The sequence below is a fragment of the Poromitra crassiceps genome (assembly GCF_964638095.1).
Source record: "Poromitra crassiceps genome assembly, chromosome: 6".
NCBI classification, from domain to species: Eukaryota; Metazoa; Chordata; class Actinopteri; order Beryciformes; family Melamphaidae; genus Poromitra; species Poromitra crassiceps.
The window spans coordinates 20,402,522-20,414,995 of record NC_139627.1 but is presented as its reverse complement, the minus strand read 5'-3'; positions in this window follow the sequence as shown (position 1 = coordinate 20,414,995).

Below are 12,474 nucleotides of genomic sequence, written 5' to 3'. Positions count from 1 at the left end.
GAAGGCCGGGGGCCAGTTAATAACCAATCAATATACATTTTTCTGTAGCGGATTGTAGGTTTTTGGGGTGTCAGCCGGAGTTTAGTCTGACAATGTTGTGCACACCGGATAGTTAGTTAGGTTAAGTTAGTTAGCTTAAGTACAGACATAGGTGCCTGGGTAGCGAGCAGACGGCGGTATTTGACAATTTAGCAGCTAAATCATAGATTATTGAAAGGTATTCCATATTCCAGATTGAAATGCTATAACAGAAGTGTAAGAGTATTGGCCAGAATGACATGAACATTTGGACACGTATTCAGCGGGTATCTTGCATATTGCGTTCAGGTGCACTTTTTTTTTTTTTTTTTTTGCAATTCCATCATTGGCCATACAGGGGGCGCCGGCCGCCAGTTGAGTATCACTGTGTTAGGGAATGTGTGCTTGTCCTGTGTGAGTGCACATAATGTGTGTGTGTGTGCATAACTGTAGGATTTTGTGTACGTGCTGTGTTTTTTTTCGAAACAACACCACCCCCCGCCCCCCATTTTCTCTCCAATTGTACCTGGCCAATTCCCCCTGCTACCCCACCCCCCTGCCGGTCTTGGGGAGAGCCGTAGACACACACATCCCTCCTCCGATACATGTGCAGTTGCCAGCTGCTTCTTTTCTCCAGACAGCGCGGAGCTTCACCGGCAGGACGTAGCACGTGGGAGGATCACGCTATTCCCACCAGTTCCCTTCCGCCCCGAACAGCTGCCCCGAGAGGCGCTAGTGCAGCGACCAGGACACATACCCTCATTCCGGCTTCCCACCCGCAGACACGGGCAATCGTGCCTGTATGGACGCCCGAACCTGCGACCCTCGTGTTGGTAGGCAGGGAATCTACCGCTACACTATACCCAGATGCTGGTGGAGTTGTTTTTGTTTGTGTGTATTGACTTCTGCATGTGTGTGTTGAGGTGTGTGTGTGTGTGTGTCTGTATCTGTGTCTGTGTGTCTGTATCTGTGTCTTTGTGTGCGTGTGTGTGTGTGTGTGTGTGTTTATCTGTGTGTGTGTGTGTGTGTGTATAATATATCTCCGTCTTTGTGTGTCTGTATCTGTGTCTTTGTGTGTGTGTGTGTGTGTGGCAGTGTGAAGCTGACAGGTCTCAGCACCTCTGGTCCGGAGTCTCGGCTCCATTCTCTCCAGTTCTTCTCGTCTTGGGTTCCTGTAAATGGCTCTACTCTCTCACCTCGAGGGCCATGCTAAACACAGTCCACACAGACACACACACACACTGCAGGCTGCACTTGTTTACATGGAGCTATGAGCTGGATGATGAGCAGTGATGTAGCAGCCCAGTCAGAATTGAACCCCAGTCAGGAGTTAAATTCCCGGTCAAATCAAACACATTTTTACAAAACATTAGGGTTAGACATTAGGTTTAGGCAAGTACAACAATTGAGTTAGGGTTATGGTTTGGTTAGGGTTAGGGTTATGGTTTGGTTAGGGTCGTGGTTAGATAAGAAAACCCTAATCTTAACCACATCCTTTTTACTTGCCACACGTTTTCGGAAGAAGCAGTTGCGGTGACTAATCAAATGAGTTCGGGGCATGGCTTTCTTCCAGAAAGTTCTTCTTCCAGAAAGGCTTCAGGGCTAACTTGTCCCATGGCATTATGGATCCGCGTTGTACGTCCGTACGATGTTTGTTAACGCGATATCTGAGGAACGCCTTGACGGAATTTCATCAAATTTGCCTCAAACATCGCCTTAGACTCAAGGATGATCTGATTAGATTTTGGTGGTCAAAGGTCAAAGGTCAAGGTCAATGTGACCTCTCGAACGCCATTTTCAAGCTTGTTAATGCAATATCTCAGGAATGCCTTGACGGAATTTAATCAAACTTGTCTCACTTTGGTACACTGAGGAAGACTTCTGTCGAAACGTTTGTACCTGCCATCTGCTTCAATTAAATTAAGAAAAGGACATTTTTGAGAGTGCTGGCTTTTCTTCTCCTTCATAGACCATTTTGAGCCGTGCACCCACCAACTGTTTTTTGTGAGTGTGCTTGCTTTTCCCCTTTATCAAACTTGTCTCAAACATCGACTTGGACTCAAGGATGAACTGATTAGATTTTGGTGGTCAAAGGTCAAGGTCACTGTGACCTCACGAATGCCATTCCCAAGTTCGTTAAAGCGATATCTCAAGAACGGCTTGATGGAATTTCTGCCAATTTGGCTCAAATGTCGACTTGGGCGCAAGGATGAAAGGATTACATTTTGGTGATCAAAGGTCAAGGTCACTGTGACCTCTCCAATGCCATTTTCAAGCTTGTTAACGCCATATCTCAGGAATGCCTTGATGGAATTTCTGCCAATTTGCCTCAAACATTAACTTGGCCTCAAGGATGAACTCATTACATTTTGGTGGTCAAACTTCAAGGTCACTGTGACCTCACGAACGCCATTCCCAAGTTGGTTAACGCAATATCTCAAGAACGGCTTGATATAATTTCTTCTGATTTGGCTCAAACATCGACTTGGATGCAAGGATGGAACTGATTCCATTTTGGTTATCAAAGGTCAAGGTCACTGTGACCTCTCGAATGCCATTTTCAAGCTTGTTAACGCGATATCTCAGGAATGTCTTGATGGAATTTCTTCGAATTTGCCTCAAGCGTCCACTTGGACTCAAGGATGAACTGATTACATTTTAGTGGTCAAAGTTCAAGGTCACTGTGACCTCACACACCCAATTTCCAAGCTCTGTAACGCAACATCACAGGAGCGCCTTGACGGAATTTCTTCCAATTTGCCTCAAATGGAGATTTGGACTCAAGAATGAACTAATGGCAGAGGCATAAGTCCGCGTTGCGGTCGTTCTAGTTTTGCATACATTAATAAATAGGTGCACTGAATACACAGGTATTTGAACAAAAAAAAAAAAATTGGGGTTCAGCTCGACTTTAATATGCCTCATATATAATAATAATACATATATAATACTACCACCAACAATAATAACCTTAAAACATAGAACAGAAAGCGAGGTAACCGGGCCGTGCGTGGCCCGTCCTGTGGGTCTTCCTGGCAGAGAGAGCTGCTTGTTCTGATCCCACAGCAGCTGGAGAAACACAAGGTCACATGGGATCAGGCTTTCCCTCCAAACAGCTGGCTAAACAAAGCCAGCCAGACCAGACACACACACACACACACACACACACACACACACACACACACACACGCATGCATATAACACACACTTGTACCCCCGTTATCTGCAAGTATGCAAACACACACGCAGAAAATCACATCTCTGCTCACCAATCAATGCACAGATCCATGTTACATGTGAGTACAACACACTGTATGACAAAGTCATTTCAAACCGTTAGAATATGACCAACAGGTGGAGACCTTGTATCTCGGAAAAGTCCGTTTTTAATGCACCAGGGAAAGCACCATCGGTTTTACATTGGACACCATGAATTTAGTGTTATCAAAACATTTAATAAACCCTAATGGTAGAATTTTCTCAGCAGTCGAAGGCCACCTAATCCTTCAATGGAAGTGAAAACATGGACATTTTTCACATATCAACAGTAATTTATTACAATGTGACGTATGGCAGTTGGCGACCGTTTTACCTTTTATTTCTCGCTTCCTTTCTATTCTGATACAGTATGGAGCATTGGTTTATATGTTCTGGTATGGTATGCTCTGTTTATTCTATTCGTTGTCATGACGCCTGTGAGATAAAGACTCCAATTCCCATGATTCCTGGCGTGTGACGTCATTCCCTGCTTGAGGCGGAGTTAATTGAGCGTTGAATTTCGTACAACTTGACTAATCAGTACATGGCTTTCGTGTATCTCGAGCAGAGGTTCTCAAATGTTTTTCAGCCAAGGACCCCTTACAAGATAGAAAATATACCGGGGACCCCCTCATTCTGATTTGTGATTTTGGGCTAAGCTTAATTGTTTCCACGGTAACGTGCTTGACTTTTAATTTGATAGGTTTGTTATTAGAATGTATCCATGAACCATTTTAGATTTAAAGCATAAACTATTTTCGTTGAACTATGAAGATTTTGCAAAAAAAAATATATATTTTTTTTTTTTATTACATTACATTTACATTACGTCATTTAGCAGACGCTTTTGTTTTGTCCAAAGCGACTTAATATCACAATTTGTCAACAGTAGCCTACAGAAAACCACTATGCAACACAATCAATGACAGCCAAGATATTTTGATAGACTAGCACCATGTAGGAAGTAGTTTGAGAAGGAATAAGTAACATGTAGCATTTTTTTTTTTTTTTTTTTTTTTACCTGAAAACTTTTCGCGGACCCCCATTTGAGAACCACTGATCTCGAGAACCGTTTGTGCCATTGACTTCCAACTTGGCGGGTGCACTGCTCGGGGACCGAGGAAGTGCTGTGTCAAAGTTCCTGCAATTCGACCAATCAGAACATGGCTTTCACGTATCTTGAGGACCATTCGTCAGATTTATTTCGAACTTTGGTCACCCAAGAAAGTACAGTGTCAAATTTCGTGCAATTCAACCAATCAGAACCCTCACCTCCTTACGGGATTGTGGGGAGGCGAGGGGTAGTGACTGCAGGCAGAACTCACTCTCTCTCACTCACACACATGCAAATGCTACAATGTTACTCAAGCATACCAACAGTAAGTTAATTTTTGTAGCGGCTAAATACATTAAATGATAGAGAATAAAACATTGTGGTTTAGCGTAGTTGGGGAAAAATTGGCCTCATGTCCTACTTGTGGCAGTTGTTTAAAAGCTGTTTCGTTTGCACAATGTAGCGTCACGTCTTACTATCAGCCATGGTTATGGCAGGTGTATTGCCATGGTTACGGCAGGTGTATTGCCATGGTTACGGCAGGTGTATTGCCATGGTTACGGCAGGTGTATTGCTCAGGACCCAAAGAAGTGCAGTGTCGAGTGTGAAGGTGTTTGGCTGAGCGGTTCTCACGCAGCAATATGGGAGGCTTTGCACCTGCCTGTTCTGACCAGGCACTAGTTTGCTTCTCATGCAACTGTAGAAGTCCCCCCCCCCCCCCCACACACACACACATATGTGCTCTGTTGATCACATGATCACCCTTACTTTCTGTAATTCTCTCTCTCCTAGTTTATCGATCTCTCGATCACCCGCACCCCCCACCTCTGTCTTTCTCTCTCCACTCTTTATGTCTTTATCTCTCCCTCCCTCTCTCTCCCTGTCTCAGGGGGAAGGTCGGCCTCCTTTCTGCTCCCAGCACCTCCTTCCTGGTTTGATGCATCTCATCCATCCAGCTTGCTGCCTGTCTGCACTCTGTGTGTGTGTGTGTGTGTGTGTGTGTGTGTGTGTGTGTGTGTGTGTGTGTGTGTGTGTGTGCGTGCGTGCGTGCGTGCGTGCGTGCGTGTGTGTGTGCGTGCATGCACTCTGAGCGCTCTGAGTTACGGCCTGACCGGACAGACCTGAAAACCCCCTGCTGCACACACAACACAGCCAGGAAACTCAAGTCCTCTGATACACACGGCAGACATCGTGTGTGTGTGTGTGTGTGTGTGTGTGTGTGTGTGTGTGTGTGTGTTCAGTGAGTGAGATAACATGAATTTACTGTCATGATCAGAATCCATTTGCAGAACACTATAGTTATGATTTACATGGAAAAGCATAGTTGCAGTTTAACTTGTTGCCTATGTAGCACTGCTGCTCGCTTTACAAAGCAATAAGACAGACCTGTTAAGATTATTCTTTGTTGGGCATTTTGCCTTTATTAGATAGGACAGTAGGCAGACAGGAAAGGTGGGGAGAGAGAGAGGGGATTATATGCGGCAAAGGACCACAGGTCAGATTCGCGATGGACTAAACCTTTGTGGGCTCTGTCTGTCTTTCTGTCTGTCTACGATTTTGGTCCCACATTGTGAGATTTGTGATGATGATGATGATGATGTCACAATGTCTATGACACCATCAATGAGGTCACTCGAGCACTCGATGTCATCAATGATGGTCACTCGAGCAATTATGATGTCACTGATGATGTTAGTGTCTATGACATCGTCAGTCAATGTGCGGACTCCACTTTTCTCTCACTACTGATCACTCATTGACTTCATCAGTGATGTGGAGTTGAACAATTGTGATGTCATCAGTGAGTGATGTCATCAGTGATGCGAAGTTGTGCAATTATGTGCTGCGCATGCCTATAGAGCAGGCGAGGCCACGCAGCAGCCAAGCTGCGTGCGAGGCCGCGCAGCGGCTGAGCTGCGTATGCGAGCCCGCGCAGCAGGTGAGCTGCAGGGCGGGCGATAGCGAGCCCGTGCAGCGGTTTCATATAGGAACTATTTTCTTTTGACCAAACTACACCCGCTAGCTGCTAGCTAGTTCCTACATGAGACTGCATAGGAGCAGCTAGGGCAGCAGTTAGTCGGAGTAGTTTCGTCAAAAGAAAATAATTCCTACATGAAACTTCTCACAACAAAGTCTGTGCATTATCTTGAGTAACCGGGTCATGATTTCTGGAAAGAGACATTGCTTTTGAGTTCTTTAAATGTCTTTTTTTGGCACTTTGAGCACCACAAGCCGAGTGCCATCCAGTTCCTTTGTATTGGAGAGAAGGCAGAAATCTCTACGGCCAATATCTTCAAAACTCAGCCAACTAACACAAAACGATATAGTAGATGGATAAATAGCACTACAGGTGAGAGGAAAAATAGGTATTCTGGATTTTAGGGTGGGCTGTCCCTTTAAACTAGTAAAACACAATTAAAATGGCAGATTAAATAGTTAAGTAGCCTAGTTTAACAATTAAGTAGTCTACAGCTTCACAACAAATGTGCCAGAGGGATATTTTTAATAGCTTACCAAACAGGGATATTTAGTGAGGGGTGGGGCTGGGCATTGGCAGCACTAGGTGTGTGTGTGTGTGTGTGTGTGTGTGTGTGTGTGTGTGTGTGTGTGTGTGTGTGTGTGTGTGTGTGTGTGTGTGTGTGTGTGTGTGTGTGTGTGTGTGTGTGTGTGTGTGTGTGTGTGTGTGTGTGTGTGTGTGTGTGTGTGTGTGTGTGTGTGTGTGTGTGTGTGTGTGTGTGTGTGTGTGTGTGTGTGTGTGTGTGTGTGTGTGTGTGTGTGTGTGTGTTCATACATCATGTTTCCAGGGGGGATCATTAACGTGTAACGACATTGTTCACAGCTTATCAGAACATTTAGGTCTCACCCTGAGATGTCCGCGCCCAGATAGATCACCCTGCAGCCCTGACAAAGACGGATTGAGCCCAAATGCCAGTGGAGAGGCAGGTCAGCAGCAGCGGAGGCGGAGCCCCAAATACCCAGACTAAATTTAGGGGACACAGAGTGGAGAGCAGAGAGGGAGGGGGTGAGAGGTCATATTGGCCGGTTTTTGGCGTGTAAGCTCCTACATCCTTTGGCTTTATTTCTCTGTCTCTCTCCACCTGAGCTATTACTGGCAGCAGCAACAAAGAAAAGGGCTTTTCAGATACATGCCGACTACATGTGATGCAGATTACAGCAGATAAGTGGGAGTGTCTTGTTGTTTCAGTTATACAACCATTTCGTAGAGGCAGAAACCATCTCATTGGTGGAGATTAACAGAGTTAAACATCAACGGGCCTAGCTTAAGAGCTTTGCCTGTTTGCCCAGTTTATCTGGGTTAGGGGCAGTGTTGCTAACTGATTGTCAAGGTACCGTAAGTAAGTAGCCTATTAACTGCACAAAAAGTTGCTATAGAAGTCGCCAGATTAGGCTACATCATGTATGTTTGCATATTATTACGTAAACTACAGGCCACGTTCTCAGCAGAGGTAGGGGGGCTATGCTGTGTGTGGGAAGGCTGTGATCAGCAGACCTATCTGGATTAGACAAGCAAGTAAAGAAAACCCAGCATTAGCCATACCAATTTATTGGCAAATGCTTTGGGATTCAACACGTATAAACATTGCTTCAAATGGTGCCAGATTTGCCACTAGTCGCTTCTGAGAAAGGTCACCATTGGGGTTTGAAAAGTCGCTATATATATATATATATATATATATATATATATATATATATATATATATATATATAGCAACTAACTATATATATAATACACTATATACGGTACATTATTATTATTGTATTATTATATATTTTTTGTATTTTGAGTTCTTTCTCTTTTTGCAAGTTAGCTATATTTCTTTAGCTCCAACGACTGAAGTTGAAGTCAACCAATGAGTACAGCAAAACCTCCAGTCAGGATTGCATTGAGTCCACTCAGTGTTGATCAAGCAGCAGGTGATCAGTCAGCATGAACATGAGCAGCAGGTCTCCATCAGCAGCTAGCCTAGAGCAGCATGCAGGCTGAGGGGCATCTCCCTTCCAGCACACAGGATCTGATGGAGCCAGCTCTGCACCTTGGGACAGATTAAACCTGGATCTGCTCCATTGACAATGAACTGTGTTTGTTGACTGATAGAACGTTTATGCTGTTAAAAAAAGAGGACCTCAAAGAGAGCAGCATGTCAGCATGGCAAGTCAATTTATAGCACTGTCTCCTCCACCACTTTGTAACCCTATCCATTCAATCCAGACCCCCCAACCCCCCTCCAACACACGCGTGCGCACACACATGCGCACGCACGCACGCACATGCGCACGCACGCATGCACGCACACACACACACACACACTCCAACCACTGCACGCACGCACACACACACACACACTAGGGCTGTGAATCTTCACTGGCCTCGCGATTCGATTCGATTACGATTCAGAGGGCTACGATTCGATTCGAGTACGATTATCGATGCATCTCGATGCATCTTAAATCGATGCATCACTTTTTTCCGCAATACATGATTTATTTTTTCTCACTTTCTTTTTTCTCACTGTGTGGCTACTTTTAAAATAAAAGTGCATTTGGAATTGCATTGTATTATGATCCATAATTAAAATAAACAACTGCATGTACTTCCATTATAATTTTATTTGATTATTTAAAAAAAAAGAAAAAAAATATATAATCGATTTTTGACATTTGTGAATCGATGCAGAATCGTGCACGTCCGCATCGCGATGCATCTTATAATCGATTATTTTTGACACCCCTAACACGCACGCACACTCATCTCCATCGCAATGGAAAGTTGTATCAGGGTTGGACTTCCCGTGTCGTATAATTGATCAACTACAAGTTCTGTACATTTCAGTCTAAAGTCTGTACTTAAACTTCTGTAAAGAACTGAAACCATTTGATTTGGTGGAACTTGTGGCTCCTTGTTGAAAACCATCATGAATGGCAGCTTTCTCTCTCCGGCTGCTCTATTATTACAACGTCTCCCCCCCTCTGCTCCCCGGGGCACACGCAGCTCTCACCAACTTTCAATGATTTACATTTTCATCCACATTGACGTTTGTTTTCTGTCAGTCTCCGTGTTTAAACATTCGACGACACCCTGACATGCTTCCTGGGGCAAAGGTCAAAGAGTTTGAAAGCCATTACACGCCGAGGCTCTGGGCCTCGTTTCCCCAAAGAGCAGAGCGGAGCGGAGAGAGAACATGTCCACGGGAAAACGCTGCTTCCAATTTCTAGATTTGCCGGAATTTGTTCTGACAAGAAGCAAAAAACAAAAAACAAACAATGGAACCAAGAACAACAACAAAAACAACATTGGAAAAATACAAGTTTTACCATCCATAAACTGCAGTCAGTCAGCATCATTTCACAGAATATTATTGCTTAGGTCAGTTCAGTTTCAGTTCAACTAATACGAAATGTAGATTCAATTTTATGTCCAAATCATTCAGAAATGACTGAACATTAATTCTTTATTACTAAGACTTACCTTTATTTATTTATTTAGTTAGTTAGTTCCAATCAACCATATTGGACAAAATTGAATTAATAATTTATTTCACCAGCTTAAAACTTTTGAGGCTGGCTCTGTTGTTGCCATGGCATCCTGGCTTGCTTGCTTACTTAAAAGTACTGATAATCTGTGACTAATAATCTGATTAATAAATGTCCGTTTTGCGATGCGCTATTGCACACTGTTTGATTGACAGGTGCTCTGTGGGAAGGCCAGTGCAGAATAAAATTTCAAAGCGATCTTGCAGATTAGCATTTTAATGATAATTTCCAATTATTTTGTTTGTAATGTTCAGTGTGTGTGTGTGTGTGTGTGTGTGTGTGTGTGTGTGAAGGGAGAGGGTGTGGCCAGTGTTTGGAGGAGGCGGTCTGGACTCCAGATGTATTGCTGAGCCAAGGATCCGCTCCGGACACACGCCGCACGGTGCTTCCACACACACACACACACACACACACACACACACAAAGGTCAGTCACACACATGTATACGCCTGCACACACACACACTTGCACACAACCTACCACATGTTTAAGGGCACGCATGCAGCTTGTTTTTCATTAGCTATACTAGTGAGGGCCGTCATTGACTATGTTAAGCTCTAACCCCCAACCTTTAAACTTGGTCACAGTGAAAAATAACTTTCTCTCTTTGCGAGCTAATTTCCCCATGTAATAATATACACCTCCAGTATTTAAGGCTATAAGCACCCAGCAGTAAAGAGACAGAGGGCGTGGCCACCACACCCTGACAATGGCTGTAACACAATCTTCCTGTGACACCGTGATGATCATGTAACAGAGACGTGCTCAGAAAAGAAAGAGAAATAAGAGCTTTATGGAAAGAGGGAGAAAGAATCAGTCATTTTCTAATTATATAAAACAAAGAACAGGATCTTCTTCTATGATGACTTACGTCACAGGAATGTCCCGCAGCACCTAAGGTGACCAGACCTCCCTGATTTTCAGGGACAGTCCCTATTTTTGGTGACCACACCTCCCTGATTTTCAGGGACAGTCCCTGTTTTTGGTACAGTCCCCAGCAGTCCCTGGCTGGAGCTGGAGCTGTCCTTGATTTTCTTCTGCGCGACCGACATAACTATCTTTCAGAGGCTCCAGAGGGCACATCTTTAAAGCTAGAGTGAATATACTTACATTATATGCAGACCTAAGGCATCTATTGGACCAGGTCATGCTAGCTTGTCGGGAAGGGGGCTAAATAATGCTCCAAAGTTGGGCAAAATTTTGGCGAGGGAAAAACTGGCATGACCATTTTCAAAGGGGTCCCTTAAGATATCTGAATGAGAATGGGTCCTATACATACCCACAACCCCCCCTTCATAACAGTTGCCATAGTCAAAATACATGCAACTGGAATTGTCCCCCTTTTTCATTTCATATAATAATATTGGATATTTTAATGATATATATTATTGACTGCCGAACTGGAAATGTCCCCGATTTTCATTTCAGAAATCTGGTCATCCTTGGGTTAACCTAACCCAGAAAATTCATTTAAAGCACGGGGAACTTTCAGTTTGGGAAGGCTTTGTAGACTTTGTACAGTAGCGGTGCCTGTGGGCAAATTTGGTACTGTTCGCCCGGAACGAAAATGCATTTGCTGAACACTGTCTCCACCTGAGCTGTGGCAGGCCAGGCATGGCCTCTCCGAGTCAGCGAGACTCCACCGCTACTGCATAAGGTTGATGTCACTGCTTCATACACCGGCCAGAACAACAATTACAACCAGTTTAACACGTAACACGTGACGGACACTCTGCGCGGTCAGCGCACCAGGACGTAACACGTGACGGACACTCTGCGCGGTCAGCGCACCAGGACGTAACACGTGACGGACACTCTGCGCGGTCAGCGCACCAGGACGTAACACGTGACGGACACTCTGCGCGGTCAGTGCACCAGAACGTAACACGTGACGGACACTCTGCGCGGTCAGCGCACCAGAACGTAACACGTGACGGACACTCTGCGCGGTCAGTGCACCAGAACGTAACACGTGACGGACACTCTGCGCGGTCAGCGCACCAGGACGTAACACGTGACGGACACTCTGCGCGGTCAGCGCACCAGGACGTAACACGTGACGGACACTCTGCGCGGTCAGTGCACCAGAACGTAACACATGACGGACACTCTGCGCGGTCAGCGCACCAGGACGTAACACGTGACGGACACTGCGCGGTCAGCGCACCAGGCATTTGGAATAACAATATAGAGATCGCAATCTCCTCACCAATGGTCTAATTTAGGTCATTTGTGAGACATCAGTATTACATTTAGACTGTTTCATAACCAGTTCAAAGTTCCCCCGTAGCTGCTTTAAAATACCAGGAGTAAACGCAAAGGCAAGATTGTATTGTTTAATATCCAGATCACGTGTCCGGATAGATACAGATCCCATTTTAATACCAGGTGTAAATCGGGTGTTGGTCCCGCCCCTACTTCATCCTCAGTGGTTGGTAGTAATTGTTTCAAGTGGAAAACAGGTTCAGCGCTCATGCCTGAAAGTGCTGCTCTCCCATTGGAATTACTGACAGAACAGCCCCAGCACTGTTGTGACAGGTCTTGTGTCCACCAAAGTGCTGGCCTTATTGTTAGTGTTAGTGAACACATCA